This window comes from Lampetra planeri, chromosome 45 (assembly GCF_965212315.1).
Source record: "Lampetra planeri chromosome 45, kcLamPlan1.2.h2, whole genome shotgun sequence".
Taxonomy (NCBI): domain Eukaryota; kingdom Metazoa; phylum Chordata; class Hyperoartia; order Petromyzontiformes; family Petromyzontidae; genus Lampetra; species Lampetra planeri.
The window spans coordinates 5,404,806-5,422,644 of record NC_136151.1 but is presented as its reverse complement, the minus strand read 5'-3'; the positions used below and the strand labels follow the sequence as shown (position 1 = coordinate 5,422,644).

At 52.0% G+C, this 17,839-nt stretch overlaps 1 protein-coding gene across 1 annotated transcript in view; it reads left to right on the top strand.

Annotated features, from left to right (window-relative positions):
* LOC144733051 (E3 ubiquitin-protein ligase TRIM11-like) overlaps window positions 1-17,839 on the top strand; it is a 265,988-nt gene that overhangs the window by 57,103 nt on the left and 191,046 nt on the right. The window lies entirely within an intron of this gene.

Sequence of the window (17,839 nt, the reverse complement as noted above, 5' to 3'; positions counted from 1 at the left end):
TTTGAAGCTTTGGTGACTGCAATGATTCATACTCTTAATTCTTTCGGTAAAGTCACGTAGGTAAAAAATGAAATTAAAATTAATAACAAATAAAAACGATAATTTCATTTTTTACCTACGTGACTTTACCGAAAGAACTAAGAGTATGAATCCTTGCAGTCACGAAAGCTTCAAATCTAGTGATTTTATTGTTTTTATTTTTTATTAATTTTTATTTAATTTTTTACCTACGTGACTTTACCGAAAGAACTAAAAGTATAACAAAAACAACATCTAAACTTGTTTTTGTGACGAGCCACAGGGCCTCACAAATAGAGACAACCACCAAATGAAAACACTTTTGGCCAAAAAAAAAAGCTGCCCGTGACGAACACACAAAGGGGCACTTGGTTTGGTAAACGTGGCATCAGGTCAAGAGTTGTTATTGGCTGTAGCGTCGGATCCACGACTCGAGGTTGGATACTTGTTTTTTTACCCTTCTATCTGGCAACAAAACTGACACCTTTTTACAAGGAGTCATGTTTGCATAGACCACTATACCTGCAGTCATAATGCAAACAAAAACACATGACTCTGATAATGTACACTGTCCTTGAAGTTGATTGGTCCACACCCGAGACAGCTTTCCTTATAGCCTAGTCTCACATGGGTTGGACCAGATGACGCCAAAAGGCGCCTTTTGGCGTCATCTGGTCCAACACCAGTGGAGACTAGGCTCTAAGGAAAGCTGTCTCTCGTGTGGACCAATCAACTCAAAGGACAGTGCAAATGATCAGAGTTACGTGTGTTTTGTTTGCATTATGACTGCAGGTATTGTGGTCTATGCAAACATGACTCCTTGTAAAAAGGTGTCAGTTTTGTTGCCAGATAGAAGGGTAAAAAACAATTATCATATTTTTACTGGCAAATGAGGTTCCAATGGTGTAAATGACTCGAGGTTTATTCATGGTCCACCGTCGCACGGTACGCGCGCGTACGGGGGCTTGCGCAGAAGCGATTGTTGGTTTCGTTTTAATAACGCGCGTGGTGGATTTGAGCGGGTTAATTCATTTAAATTCATTGGCGAAACCAGCCAAGTCTATCCACCCCTCCGGCCTTGGGGGGGGGGGGGGGGCAGGGGGGGGGAAGGCAATACCAACAATAGAAGCCAATACTGATAATCATAAAAAAGCAAATGCTGTCAAAACACAATAGAATAATAGTGATAATCAGAACGTGTATTGTTGTACAAGAAGCTTAGCGCGGGTGGCTGTGAGATATTGTTCACACAACGAATGTGGGGTTATCAAGTTTTTGTTTCCCTCCTCACTCCGTGACTCAACAATCGTTTCTTTGTATAGTTTCAGAGTGGTGGTCTATGTGGTCGTTCTTGTAGTGGTGGTGGTTGTGGTCGTTGTAGTCGTTTTGGGTTCATTGTTGTCGTTGTTGATGTGGCAACTGTGGTTCTTGTTGTATTCGTCGTGATCGTCATCTCTCAATGTCCGCTCCAGCCACGGTTATCGATCGAGTTCGCTCCGATATTCTAGACGCAGTGGTTCTGAAACTTTGCCTGGTCCACGGGACCACTCCAGCCGATGCAAAATATATTTATATATTTCGATTTAAAGCTTCTTTCGTGACTGCAGGGATTCATCTTCTTGGTTCTTTCGGTAAAGTCATCACGTAGAAGGGAAATAATAAAATAATAAAAATAAAACAACATACAATTCTTGCGACGTTTCGGCCACAACGCAAGCAGCCGTCCTCAGGTGAAGAACAGGTCTGTCGGAAAGACAGACACTCATTCAGACGCTGTCTTTCCGACAGACCTGTTCTTCACCTGAGGACGGCTGCTTGCGTTGTGTCGGAAAGACAGATGCTGTCTATCCGACAGCCCTGTTCTTCTGAACACCACCAAGCTTGGCAGCGTATATTTAAGTATATATTTAAGTATATACGCTGCCAAGCTTGGTGGTGCTCATTCAGACGCTATCTTTCTGACAGACCTGTTCTTCACCTGAGGACGGCTGCTTGCATTGTGGCCGAAACGTCGTGAGAATTGTATTTTATTATGTTTCATTATTTTAATTTTATTATTTCCCTTCTACGTGACGACTTTACCGAAAGAACCAAGAAGATTAAAACAAGACACAGTAAAACCTTGGATTGCGAGCATAATTCGTTCCGGAAACGTGCTTGTAATCCAAAGCACTCGTATATCAAAGCACTGGTATATCAGTTGTGATCACGTGATGCTCGGCAGACAAAGCTTATGTACGTACGACTCGTATTGCAAGATCCTCGCTCGTTTATCAAATTAAAATTAATTAAAAAATTTTGCTCGTCTTGCAAAACATTCGCAGACCAAGTGACTCGCAATCCAAGGTTGTACTGTGCACATATAATAGGTTTTAGAACGGGTAAAACCTTTACCGAAAGAACCAAAGAGTATGGATTTCCTGCAGTCACGAAAGCTTCAAATCGAGATCAAAACCCATGCGTATTTTTCATCATTCTTGATACCGGCAAATAAAAGTGTCCCGTAGGGGAAAATTCAGCATTGTTGTTGCTGTGGGTTCGGAAAAAATGGAGGGAACCAGGAAGACTTTAACAGAGACTACGGCTTGATGACTGGTGCCAGAGAGATGTGTCCACTACAAGACAGAGAAAAAAAAGTGGAAACGACATGGATCATGACGATGATGACACACGCGCACAGTTTTGTAGATTTGAAGCTTTCGTGACTGCAAGGATTCATATTCTTTGGTTTTTTCGGTAAAGTCACGTAGGTAAAAAATTAAAATTAATAAAAGTAAAATAAAATAAAAATCACGACGTTTCGGAGGCAACACAAGCTTCCGTCTTCAGGTGGAACCGTCACAGCACGATTGCTGTATCAAGTAAAAAAAACAGCTGTCGTGGCTGTGACGGTTCCACCTGAAGACGGAAGCTTGTGTTGCCTCCGAAACGTCGTGATTTTTATTTTATTTTACTTTTATTAATTTTAATTTTTTACCTACATGGTGACTTTACCGAAAAAAACCTAAGAACACGCGCAAAGCACGAGCGCCACCTAGTGATAGAATTGCTGAAAACTTTGCATTCTTTGTTGGGGGTTTTTTGTTTTTTATGCCATCAGCCGAAATCAACATTGCTGTGTGCTTCTGATAGATAACACTGGTCAACAAAAAAATCATGTTTTTCTGGCCTGGACTTTTGCAGCTGTTTTATACTAATTGCAGGGTGCTGATTCCAAATCTGATCTCAGATTTGCTCCATCACATCTCATTTTTATGCTATCGGCATACCCCATTTTCATTGATTTTACCCGAAATTAACTCTGTCACTTATGATTGCAAGTTGTTGCGAGTCAGTGACTGCTTTAGTGTTAAAATATGGTGCTGTATTTTTAGGATAGTGTGTTTATAATATCATCATTTTATGTAGATATACACATTTATTTAATATTTTTCTTCTGCAGTTTTTATTGAAAATGCAATATTTGATATCTCAAAAACCTGATGTGATAGACAAAAACGGATGCTAGATTTGGAATCGGCACCCCAAAACCGTTAGAATACCTTATGCCAGAAAAAGTGTGTTGACCAGTGTAATTGCCCTGAGATCCATAACGAAAGTATATTCGTATATTTTTAGCGAAACGCCCGATTGTACCGCGTTTATCTCTTTTTTCCCCACGTTAGCTGCAGAAAAGTCGTCGGCGCGGGTCGCGCGTGCACCCGTTGGAGTGCACCGCACCTCCGATTAACACGGTTGGCTCCATACAACGAGAAAGAAGATCAAAATACGTGCACACACACGGAGACCCACAGACACCCAGACCCACGAAGACCCACAAGCTTAGCACGGTTGGCTACGTCGGGTGTGAAAGAACGTTCAACGCACGTACAGAGACCCACAGATTGGCACGGTTGGAAACGTGGGCGGCGTGACAGAAAATGTAACGTGCGTACAGGAGGAGGGCCCTGCCATTTAGTTTTTTTGCACGAGGGTGGTTTTTTTTTTTGACGCCAATCGCTACGTTCGTAAATCAAGTCGCGGATCCGTTACATTTGCGGTGTGCGCAACTTTTGACCGCGACGCCCACCACCCCCCCCCCCCCCAAAAAAAACAACGAACGGCGCGAAGATCTTTCAACGTCCGTTGCGAGCCAAGCAGCAGGCGTCGTCGCCATAGTTACGGCCTGTTCTCCTATGAACACGTGGTTTCCGTAACGCGAATTGGACGTGTAACGCATTGAACGTATTAGGGGGTTTGACACCTAGCGGCAGTAGGCTTTCTCGACCAATATCATCCATAACGCAAGTTTGTTTGGGTTGGGTTGCTTAAACATATCAATGTGTCATTAAACCCGCCACCACCCGACACATCCAATTAACAAGCTTCATCTGGCGATCGCCCAATGATGCCGGTTGTAATTACCGGCGAAACGTCGAACTCAACATTGTAAATGTTGTGGATTTGCTCTCCGACACACGTTCTGTTTACGTGACGAACCTTACAAAAATTTGGCTGTGTCGGGGCGGTGCCGGGTTTAACGACGCATTTATACACCATCATCATCGCCGCTGCTGCTGGATGCTTCACTAACCCGCGCGTGTCTCAGTCTTCAGGCCCGGCGTCACGTATCGCCTCACGCATTATCGCCAATTGCGCTTCATACCACCGGTGCTGTATATTCTTTATTACAATGCAATCTTGTCCACAACGGCGGTGTTGCTCAGGAACGCAAGTACTACGACGACCGGCCATGTTATAGGAGAACAGACTGCAATAGGAGTTTATCCACCGTCCATACGGTAGTAAGCGGAGGGGGGGAGGGGGGCGTGAGAGCCGCGAAAACCTCTTAGCGACGAGCGAGACGGAAAATCGCGACGTGGCAGGGGACGAACCGATCACAACACAACAACCCCCTTGGACGCACGTAAATCATTGCTCGCCTGACCTGATGCCACGGGGGTGGGTGGGGTGGGGGGAAGGTGCGTTTAAAAATTAAAACGATCCGGGGGGGGAGGGGAGGGTGGCGGGAGGGGTAGGACAAACGACCGAAAAAAAAATTATGCAAGAAACAAAAAAAGAAGCAATTACAAAAGGAGGAGTTCGCGAAAATAAAAAAAACGGCTGCGTGGAAACGTGACGCACCAGACACACGCAACGCACAATCACTCGCACAAAACACACACACACACGTCACCCCACGCTCTCCAACTGTGACGTCGGAGGCGACGTCACCGGAGGCGACGGCAACTTCGAAATGCATAAAAACCGTCCGTTGGTCTCGGTGAATCGTCGTAAATTATCTTTTAAATCTTTACATGTACACATTTGTGACGTCGCGAACACCACCGCCCCCTCTCTCTCGCTACACTCGCGCCCCCCCCCACTCACCAAGTCTCCACAGCAGCCAAGCACCAATCGCGATACATTTTCCAACATGGCGGCATCCCACCCCACCCCCCCTTTCGAGACGGCCGGTTAAACCCGATCGTTTATTATTCATCGATCTCCGGACAAAACTAAATAACCCCCCCCACCCAGCACCGACCCCCCCCCCCCTCCTCTATCATCCCCAGCCCCCTCCCACCGCTCGCAACCTCCGCCGTCGTCGCAACGACATCTGGGGGGGGGCAGCCCCCCCCCCCCGTCTGGATTTTGGTTTTGTCTTCTAGACAAGTTGAAAGAAAAAAACGACATAGGTTCCAATTAACACCGCTCAGCCACAATTCACGATGAGTACGAGGGTGGGGGGGGGGGGTGGGGGAATTCCATGCATCGTCGCGTTCCGTCTCCACAGTTAAGGTGCCTTCGTTAGGACCTGCTGGACTCTCCGTGTGGAGCCATTTTCGCAGGGGGGGGGGGGGGGGGGCGCCGGGGGTGTGCGCATAAACCCGCGCAAGGTCACGTGCATTTGTTGGCCGTTCAAACTAATAGGGAAGAAAGTAGTCCCCCCCCCCCCAACTCCCTCCCTCCCCACTGAAGTGCGTTCAAAACCATGCCCCCCTCCTCATAACGAGGGGGTAAAAAGTATGCCACGGTTGCATGGCCATCACAAGTGGCCATTCAACCGCAAACAATGGGGGCAGCAGTATCATAAAAAACAAAACTCTGTAGTCCGTGGCTCCTTCCACCGAGGAGGAACAGCGAAACTACACGAGCGAACTCTCTCACCTGCTCTGCTCAAGCCCTCTCGTCGTGACCAGCCAGACCCTCAACGCCATTGGGGCATCTTAGCTCTTGAACGGCATTGCTGCCAACTCGGGGCAAAGGCGGAACAGAACGGTGAAAAATTTGATAACAAAAAAATTAAACGACTCGCCAGTTAAATGTATATATATATGTGTAGATCGCTTTCGCGACCAATACTCGCACGATTTATAATGCCTTTAGTTTGGGTCGGATTGGTCGTCGTGTGGCGGACGCCAATATATATTGGTTCATATATAAACTGCGAACCCTCCCACGTCGGCCAGTGACGCGGAGCCGACGACAAACTAAAACCCCACGCGCTGTATCTTCGTCGGCAAGTGACGCGCCCAGATTACTTTGGTTGCCCGGCGGGGAGAACCGAGCATTTGTTAAGTGCTCGACGGAAGCCGGGCTGCAATCTCCAGCGGATACGTCAAGAGGTCGCAACCGGGTACCTGATACCCGTACCCTACCCGATACCCGGCTACCCGTACCCGGCCGGGTACGGGTAGCCGATTGCGACCCTGGTGCGGTCGGGTACAGGTACGGGTGGGCCGTGAGTCACTGGTGAGTAACCGTTTGTCACTCATTTCGGGTAGGTTACGGGTAGGGAACGGCCGGGTACAGGTACCCATTTGCGACCCTGGTGCGGCCGGGTACGGGTAAGGAATCAAAATCCGCTTAGCGACCTCTGGGATATGTCGCCCGTACAACATTGCTCGAAAGTTGCTCGGGCTCTCTTTGACACTGCTCCTCCCTACTCTGCGTTTTTGCCGATGATAAAAAAAAAAACCACGCGAAATCAATTCGCACATTTTCCCACGATGCGACAGGCTTGATGCGACTGGCTCCGTCGCTGGGGGGGGGGTGGTGAAGGGTTCGTGGGTAGCAAAACATTGGGACGTTGAAACTCCGCGACGATCTGAGCCACTCGAAACCAATCGTGACTCGCAAAATGACTCCATCGGCTTAACTACGTAGCAGCAGCAGCAACCTCACAGCGTCCCTTTCCCTACTACTAGCAATCGGTGCTGGGTTAACACCTCGTGCACGCACAGGTACAGCTGCCACTAGCGGTGTTTACCCCCCCTCACCCCCAACCAACGCTTCCCCGGGAATTAGATCTGCAGCAGGGCCGTGTGTAACGGTTAAGACACTGCTTCGAGTTACTCGGACTCTTCTCAAGCACCATGCACGCATGCATAACACACACGCAAATCTTCCTCCAAACGGAGACGCACCATCTCCCAAGTCTCCTAAAGTTCTTCTGGGATAATTTTTTGCGAGCCTTGCTGCAGCCCGAGACTTTTCAAGAGACGCTCCCCCACCACCCCCCCCCCCCCCCCCAACTCTCCCCTTCTCGGCGAAGTCTTCGGCACACCGATCCTCCTCCCTACTGCACGTCACCTATCTGAGCTCCAAGTTGATCCCCCCCCACCCCCACGTGAAGTCAACTCGGTACAATCTTGGTCTCCCCCCCGCGAGCGCAGAAAACTGCTACCTCCGCCGCGTGTCTCTTCCGCATTAAGGCTTCTCAGGTCGAGTCTTTCCTTCTTCTACTCCTTCAAGGCATCGGTAATTCCCCCCCCCCCCGCCCCCCACCAAGACGATCGAGACGAGGTCGTGGGTGGAAGGAATCTAAAGAGGCGTTCCGGCATTACAGTTTTGCATCGAACCAGTAACCCGTGTCTAACACAGCGGGCTTTCCTTACTACCTACAGACATCGGGGCAGCTTGCCAGCATTGGTTCAGGGCCTCACTCTGCCGCCGACGAGACAATTGATGTGGAAACCGGTCCAAACATCTGGGTGCTTGAGGCAAAAGTCCAACTCTGCTGACGATGACGACGACGACGAAACACCCAATGCAACAAAAAAAAACGATCCGAAGTTTCGCCAGCGTTTTTAAGCACAATGCCGTTCGACGGGAATGAGATGCACTCGCAGGAGGTCACACAACCAACCGAGAGATGGACTGTGGGCAAAACGAAGAGTTGATTATCGTGCGATGACCAAAACAAAATAGTAACCGACCTCTCCCCCCGAGCGCCGGAGAGAGGGGGGGGGGGTCGTTGCCTTAGGATTATTGGTTGCTGGAGTGGCTTTGGGGAGAAGTGAATTTCGGTGAAAACGCCCATTGCGGGTCTATCGTGCCGACTTGGCATGGAACTCGAGGCAACCAACACCCGCCGGTTGCTACTAAGTGACGGTGGACGTCACCACAGTGCATGCGCAAGGCTGGGCACACTTGAAAGTGTCGAAGGCTCTCTGCTGGCAGGAGATTGGTCACGGGACAGACCCAGCAGGTGCCATGGGGGTTGACTGGCTGGGATGACTGGCAGATGCACCGCCCAGCTGTACCCCCCTGCTGTGCCATATAACACACACGCACAGGCACGCACGCACACGCACGGGCGCATACACACACACGCACGGGCGCACACACAGACACACACGGACCTCCCCTCCCTTCCCTCCTCCCCCCCGCGCCCCCCTTACAGATGCGCAATGCCATCGAGAAAATAAGTTCGGGTAAGAAAAAAACCTCATCCACGTTCCAATCATAGCCACCGTCTGTGAAACGCTCTTCCTTCAGATATTGGGGGGAGCTGCAGACTTTTTAAATCGTCGTCGTCGAGATTGACAAACTCGATTCGAAGCTTTCGTGCACTGCAGGGATTCACGTCCTTGGTTCTTTGGGTAAAGTCGCGTGGAAGGGAAATAATAAAATAATAAAAATTTAAAACGATAAAATTCTCACGACGTTTCGATTGCAACACAAGCAATCATCGTCCAGGTGTGAAAAGTGGCGTTTTTCTCAACGTTAAGAAAACCCGCCACTTTTTTAAAATTTTCTTGCCGTGGGTTTCACACCTGACGATGACTGCTTGTGTTGCAATCGAAACGTGGTGATAATTTAATTTTTTTATTTTCATCATTTCATTATTTCCCTTCTACGTGACTTTACCGAAAGAACCAAGAAAATTTACCAAACTCGTTCATGTAGAACTGCTTTCTGTGCATATAGTTCGTCCCCCGGCCCCCCTAACCCCACCACGTTCGGCTACGTACACTCCAAAAGATGTTCAACGTACAAAATATGGAGGAGAGGACAAAATATAACGATCGGGAGGATGTGGAGGAGGATCGGGGGGGATAGACATAGCAGGCAAGACGCCTCTGTTGGCGAGGAAACCCGACTCAAATCACGACTCTTCACATCCTGGGGGTTTTTCCCACCAAAAAAAACTCAATCCGCCAACCGCCGCGCTACCGCTCTTCAAGAGCCCACCGCCGGCGCCTCCGTTCAAAGCACAAACTGAGCGTGGGAAGAGGCCAAAGGAGGGATTTCCTCTCTGCAGAGCGTGGCTGAAAGCGCATCAGAGCTGACGGAACCCACTTATCTTCTTGGTTCTTTCGGTAAAGTCGTCACGTAGAAAGGGAAGTAATAAAATAATAAAACATAATAAAATAATTCTCACGACGGTTCGGCCACAACGCAAGCAGCCGTCCCTCAGGTGAAGACCAGGTCTGTCGGCATGGTGATCGGTGTTTCTTCACCTGAGGACGGCTGCTTGCGTTGTGGCCGAAACGTCGTGAGAATTATTGTATTATGTTTAGTTTTTATTATTTTATTACTTCCCTTCTGCGTGACTTTACCCGAAAGAACCAAGAAGATGAATCCCTGCAGTCACGAAAGCTTTAAATCGAAATGGAACCCACGTAGTTCCCAGGAACGCGAACAAATTAAGGCACTGCAACGCTCAACTTGCCCCGATGATTGCTAAACGAATCTCCCGAGCGGCGAGGATGGTTATTGGTTGGCCTGCAAGTTGACAACCGCGCCGGACTCCGATTCCGATCGAGCGCAAGGTGTGGCTGACTCAGAGGTTGTGGGCGCTTCGATCATGAGCCCAGCGGCCCGGAGTTCAATCCCCGCTCATGGCAAACGTCAGCGGCTTCTCTCCGAACCGGTGCCGAGACTCGGCAAGGCAGAGGTCGCAAACGGGTTTTGATACCTTACCCCCCCCCCGTACCCGTACCAGGCCGCACCAGGGTCGCAAACGGGTACCCGTACCCGGCCGTACCCGGCTACCTGTACCCAGCATCAAGGAGGGTACAGGTACCCGATTGCGACCTCTGGGATGAAGCCATGTTGCAGGCGCGGGTGGGTTGATTCTAGGAACTTGAATTGTGAGAAGAGACAAGACGTTGGGAAATGAGTGACAAATGGTGACTCACCAGTAACTCACGGCCTACCCGTACCCGGCCGCACCAGGGTCGCAAACGGGTACCCGGCTACCCGTACCCGGCCGGATACGGGTAGCCGGGTATCGGGTAGGGTACGGGTATCGGGTACCCGGTTGTGAGCTCTGCGGCATGGTGATCGGTGTTTCAAACATTGCCGTCCGTGGTGCTGGCCACCCTTCCCGGTGCAGTGCCGGCCCTTCATTAGGTGCTGCTCGCTAACAGCACTTGCCCCGACACAGTCTGTTGAGGCTATACCGGTTGATCATTTTCTGTGTGTGTCTGTCTCGATCTATGCGAGTCTGTGTGTGTGTGTCTGTGTGTGTGTTTGTATTGTGTGTGTTGTGAGTGTGTCTATGTGTACGAGTGTATGTGTGTGTGTATCGTCAGTGTGTGTCTGTGTGTGGCTGTATGTACGCATGTTTATGTGTCTTTGTATGTCTGTGTATGATTGTCTGTGTGTCTGTGTGTTTGTGGTGTGTGTCGTGTGTTGTGAGTGTGTGTCGTGTGTGTTGTGAGTGTGTCTATGTGTAGGAGTGTATGTGTGTGTGTATCGTCAGTGTGTGTGTGTGTCTGTGTGTGGCTCTATGTATGCATGTTTATGCGTGTCTTTGTATGTATGTGTGTATGATTGTCTGTGTGTCTGTGGACTTTACTGGGGGTTGGGGGGGTGGTCTTTGCCTCTTGTATTACCAATGTGTTCCCGAGTTACAGCTTCATCTAAAAAAAATACTAATTCTGAAAATGAAACTGGGGCTGATCGGGGAAGAGAAATGGAGGTTTCTAAATGACAAAGCGATCTCACACTTTCACGAAAAACCTCGACATCGGCGTTCAGAGCTCCTGTACCGATTTGCGGCCGCCATCGTGAGCAAAATATGGAACGGAACCTCCGTGCGTTTTGTTTTCCCTTTCACCCGAAAGCGACGTCAAGTGACATCACTGGCCGATGTCGCGGCTTTCTCGAGCAAGATGACGGCGCCGATTGACCCTTCGAACTGCCGAATTAAATCGCGATCTTTGATTTAGACTGGAGGAATCCGTCGAGTTCCGACGCTCTTTTTCCACAAGGTTGGGTCACACCGAAGCGGACCTAAGTCATTGCAAACCCAAGTCCACCTGGCAAAGGCGAGATTCTCCGCAGCCAAGGGCAAAAGCGGTGGAAAACACTTCCAAGCGATTCAACTCTCTCTCTCTCTCGACGCAGAACTCCAGGGACGCGGTCAACAATCATCGGCCCCGTGCGGCATGCTCACGCCGTATTCGGCGTCCTCAAAGTTTCTCTCTCTGCCGCGTGGTCCTGGAGCGTGAAGGCTCTCCCTGCTTGAGCCATTCGGCGGAGAGAAAAATCTCTCGCGACGACGTTTCGAAAGCCAAAGCCGGGGGGGTTGGGGTCGTTCTGTCCTCCTCAAAGCGCCCAAGCGGAGAGACACTCTTGGTCATCGACGCACGGCGATTATTGAACTCCCCGGAAAGCCCAAAACCCGAGTCTCGACTCTCCTGCCCAGGAGGGCATCTGCTGAGTTTTGGCAGTGAAGTGGGTGGGGTTGGGGGAGGGAGAGGCAACGTTTGCCGCCGTGCGGTTGACTTCCCAGGGTGCGACTTTGAGTTGCAAACGTGGCCAAACGTTGAGCACAGACACACCACACACACACATCACACACACCAGACGCACACACACCAGACACAACCACACACACCACACACCACACACACACACACCACACACACACCAGACACCCATACACACAGATGCAGGTGGCCAAGGCAAAACAAAAAAGAACGGAAAGGGAGACTACGTGAAAGGCAGGCGGGGAGGCGGGGGGGAGAAAGATGGGAGACGCTGGGCCATGTGGACGTCGCGTTACGTCGGTAGCCCCCCAATCCCCGGCGCCATTTGCTCGATGCCCCCCCTCTCTCGCGTGCGCTTGCTTGCTTGTGCGCATGCCCCCTCTCCTCCTCGCTCTTCTCTCTCAAGTCGCGCCGAGATTAATCCGGCGCCGGAATCGTCACCGCGAGTGACGGGGCGAGCGATGGTCGCGCGGCGGGGAGAAGGCGACGGGGCAACATTATCATCATTGCCGCTGCCGCCACCGCCGCGTTCGCTTTCGTTTCTTTCTAATCTTTTTCAAATCGGACTCAGTCGTCCGGCCGCAAAGAGGAGCGGGGGGCGACCCCCCCCCCCCCTCCTCCTTCACAGGGTGGGGGGGGCTGCCACCAACACGCACGACACACCGGGCGCGTGAACGCGACGGACACGCGCCCATCTCTGCCCTCTCTCTCTGCATTTGCTTTCCAAGCTGCTGCTGATGCCGCTGCCGCCGCCTTTTAACCATCGACACACGTCCGGTCCACGTACACGCTGCGAGTAGCGGGGACTGCCCCTTCGCACACCACACGCGGCGGTGGTCTCGGTGTGTCTCTACTGCTCGCTCATTGCGGACATTAATGCGACGCCGTACGGAGCCGACCGTGCGTTAGCAGCGCGGGAGCGGGGTCCCCTCCATGCCCACCCCCCCCACCCCCCGGGGTTCTGTCCCATGTCCACGTCCACGACACCTCCACCACCACCACCATCACCAACCTCCTCCTCCTCCTCTCCGTGTTTCCTTCACAAGGCCGGAGGGGCTTGCTTTGTTTTTGGAGTGAAGGGGAAAAATTTAAGTCTCCGGGCCGACAACTCTCCGACCAACTTGTTACTTTCCACCAAGTCGACCATTCGGCGGAGGCGGTGGAGCAGGGGAGGGGGGGCGGAGGTGCAGGGGGGGGGCGGTGATGGGGAGGGGGGGGAGACGAACGTGCAGCCGGTTGTCTTCCTTAATAAGTGCGCAAAGTCGGAGAAAAAAAAGACGACGGACCGGAACCGAAATCAAATATATATATTTTTTGGCTGCCGGAAGACGCCCAAGCCAAGCCGCAGCCTTACACAGCCCAGCCTAGCCCAGCCTTACACAGCCTTCGCAGCTTTCAAAAGCTCAGCCCAGCCCTTCAAGAACCCAACCCAGCCCAGCCTTACACAACCCAGCCCTTCAAGAACCCAACCAAGCTCAGCCTTACACAGCCTTACACAGCCCAGCGCAGCCTTACACAGCCCAGCGCAGCCTTACACAGCCCAGCCCAGCCTTGCCCAGCCCAGCCTTACCCAGCCCAGCCCTTCAAGAACCCAACCCAGCCTTGCACAGCCCAGCCCAGCCTTTCCGCAGCCTTCACCCACGCAAAGAGACACCCAACCCTGGCCAGAGAAACAAAAAAAAACTCTACCGGCCCAGGTGCAGACCTCTTGCCCACCCCTGCCCTGCCAAACACTTCCCCCGACCGCAAGCCTCCCCACCCACCATCCCACCCCTCTCCACAGTTAAACTTTGACGGATTTCTATTTCCGCTTGCTCAGGTCGCAACTCACTGATCGCCACGCGCAGCGCAACGCAAAGTGCTTCCCACACGAAGTTGAAACCACAGAGCCCACCCGCCGATCCCGTCGCCCAAAACCTACGGTGGTTATCAACCCTCGCGGCGGCTTCTGGCGAGCCATTGAAGACAGCGGTCGCAGTCTGGGGACCCGCCTGTCTGTCTCTCCTTCCAATATCGGGGAGACACTGGGGGGGGGGGGGGGGGCAGGGAGCTGTGACGCATTTTCAAATCGTCGTCGTCGTCGTCATCGACTACGAACTAATTTCCTTTAGAAATCGTTTTGTGTTTGCAGTTTGACGACCTTCCCTCCACTGCCGCCGTCTTCGATTAGCGCCGCTGGCTACGTACGGCACCATTGAGATTCGATGGACGTTCCCATTGACATTCAACGTACAACGCCATTGAAATTCAACGTACGACGCCATTGAAATTCAACGTACGACGCCATTGAGATTCAACGTACGACGCCATTGAAATTCAACGTACGACGCCATTGAAATTCAACGTACGACGCCATTGAGATTCAACGTACGACGCCATTGAAATTCAACGTGCGGTCCCATTGAGATTCAATGTGCGGTCCCATTGAAATTCAACATACGGTCCCATTGAAATTCAACGTACGACGCCATTGAAATTCAACGTACGACGCCATTCAAATTCAACGTGCGGTCCCATGGAGGTTCAACGTACGACGCCATTGAAATTTAACGTACGACGCCATTGAAATTCAACATGCGGTCCCATTGAGGTTCAACGTACGACGCCATTGAAATTCAACGTACGACGCCATTGAAATTCAACGTACGACGCCATTGAAATTCAACGTACGACGCCATTGAGATTCAACGTACGACGCCATTTAAATTCAACGTACGACGCCATTGAAATTCAACGTACGGTCCCATTGAGATTCAACGTACGACGCCATTGAAATTCAACGCACAGTCCCATTGAGATTCAACGTACGGCGCCAATAAGTCTTCTTGGTTCTTTCGGTAAAGTCACGTAGAAGGGAAATAACATAATAAAATTATTTTATTATGTTTTTTTTTATTACCGAAAGAACCAAGAAGATGAATCCCTGCAGTCACGAAAGCTTTAAATCGAAAGGTCCCAATAAGGTTTGACGTACGGCGCCATTGACATTCGACGTACCCATCGCTTACGCTTTTCTTGGAATTGCTCTCTTACTCGATGCAGCGATCGTGCCGTGACGGTTACACCTGAAGACGGAGGCTTGTGTCGCCTCCGAAACGTCGTCATTTTTATTTTATTTTACTTTTATTAATTTACATTTTTTTACCCACGTGACTTTACCGAAAAAACCCAAGAATACGAATTTGACGTACGGCGCCATTGAGGTTCAACGCACGTGCGGACTGCCGCTGCCGCCATTTGCCGATTCTGGTTAGCGTCTCTTTGGGGTCGTGGGATGGAGGGGGTGGGTGGGGGGGTCGGGGGTGGGTGGGGGGGGTCACCGCTTTGGAGCCGCGCGCGTATCGCGGCCGTAATGCTTTGAGGACTTTTATTTTTGCTGCTGTCGCTGCTGCTGTTGCTGCTGCTGCTTCTGCCGAGAATGTGGAGTTTCGTTTAATCCGGGGGGGGAGCGGTCGTCTGTGGTGTCTCTGTACTTCCTGTGCGTGTGTGTCGATCTCTGCGTGTGTGTGTCTGTATCTGCGTCTCTTTACGTGTGTGTGTTTATATCTGGTCTTTGTCTGTGTGTGTCTGTACCTGTATCTGTGTGTGTGTATCTGTGTGTGTCTCTGTGTGTGTGCCTCTGTGAGTGTCTCTGTGTGTGTATCTGTGTGTGCCTCTGTGAGTGTCTCTATGTGTGTCTCTGTGTGTGTCTCTGTGTGTGTCTCTGTGTGTGTCTCTGTGTGTGTTTGTAACTGCGCATGTACCTGCCTGTGCGCCTCTAAAATCAACGGCGGACATGAACGCCTCCACCATCCCTCCCTCCCTCCCTTCTTCGTAAAACAGAAACCCAGAAAGACGACCACCGCCACTGCCGTCACATTCACGTCGAGTGAGAACGCTTCACCCACACCACCGCCCCCCTGTACGCTCTCTCATCAAACCGAGCCCGTCAGGGCTGCGGAGAGAGGGGCAAGAAACGGGGAGAGGAGCGGCGACGATGAGACCGCCCGTAGATTCTTGCGTGCAGTTGCGTTTAAGCTCTCTCCATCTCTCACCATCGAATACCCCGCACGCTTTTGTACAATACAAAAAGAATCCTCCAAAAGTGGGTTTCACAACCACCACCACCACCATCACCACCACCTCTACCCACTTTCCTCTCCTCCACGTCGTTATATATATATATATTTTTTAAAACAAAGCCTCTTTATTTTTCTCCGCTGTCTCGCGGTGTCCACCCTCCCCTCTCTTCCTCCTCTTGTTATATTTTATATTTATTCTGCCGACGGAAGAGGGGAGGTTTTTTTTCTTCTTTTCTTGTCGTCGTCATCATCATCCGTTTTTTCCGCCACTCCAACCACCGTCGTTTTCATCATCGGTGCCCACTGCCTCCACCCCCTCTCTCTCTCTACAACCGAGAGAGCTCAGGAGATAGGCGGCTCCGTCACATTCTCATCACCGGTGGAGGGTGGAGGTTACGGGGGGGAGGGAACGGGATGATTGTTTTTCTTCCTCCGTCACCAGTTCCCATCTTCATCGTCATCTCGTTCATCCCGGCTGAAGTTCAAGGCTCTCCTTCTCCACGTGCGCATCACGTCATCACCATCTCCCCTTATCCATCTCCCTACCAAAGCGTCACACCATCACCATCTCCCCCATCTCTCTCCCTACTAAAGTGTCACATCACCACCATCTCCCCCATCTCTCTCCCTACCAACGCATCATAACCACCATCCCTTCTCTCACTGCGCTATCACTCACTCATCCCTCATCCTCCCTCCCCTCCCTGTTTCTCTTCACCACAATCCCCCCCCTCTCCTCTCGCTCCTCCCATCTCCCCCATCTCTCTCCCTACCAACGCATCACACTACCATCCCCCCATCTCTCTCCCTACCAATGTGTCACACCACCATCTCCCCCATCTCTCTCCCTGACAAAGCATCACATCATCACCATCTCCCCCATCTCTCTCCCTACCTCATCCTCCCCGTGTCTCCACCTCCTCCTCATCTCATCCTCCTCCATTATCTCCTCCATTATCTCCTCCTCCTCCTCCATCTCCTCCTCATCCTCCCCGTGTCTCCACCTCCACCTCCATCATCATCACCGCCCACCCCACTCCGCGTGCCGTGTCTCTCTCTCTCTCCGCCGTCACACCTTGGTGATCTGCTGCTGCTGCTGCTCGGGGTCCATGGTGTCCATCTCGGGGTCCGACTCGGACGTGTCCGAGTAGTGGAAGTCTTCGGCGTCCGCGTCCGGCAGGTCCGCCGGACAGAGACCCGCACCAACGCCACCACCAACGCCACCACCACCGCCAACAACGCCGTAGCAGTCACCGCCACCACCGGGAATCAGGGCCGGGGGTCGACCGCCCGGCCCGACCGCGGCTCCACCACCGTGCTGCTGCTGCTGCTGGTGGTGGTGAAGGTGGAGGTGCTGATGGTGGTGGTGGTGGTGTCCACCACCACCGCCCGCCATCCACGCAGTCGTCCCCGCAGCGCCGCCGCCATCGGCAGCACCGCAGATGGAGGAGGAGGAGGGGGGAGGCCTCTCGCCCCCCTGGGGAGGAGGCTGCGTGGGGCCCGGGCTGTTGGCCAGCGACGAGGTGGAGGACCACGAGGAGGAGGAGGCCATTGCCGCTGCGGCGGCGGCCGTGTCGGCGGCGGCCGCATCGGCCACTCGCTCCTCGCTCGCCGCTGTGAAGTAGAGCTTCACCTGGTGGGGGGGGGGGGGGAGACACGGGGGGGGGGGAGACGGGGGGGGAGACACGGGGGGGGTAGACACAGGGGGGGAGACACGGGGGGGGGAGACATGGGGGGGGGGAGACGGGGGGGGAGACACGGGGGGGGAGACAC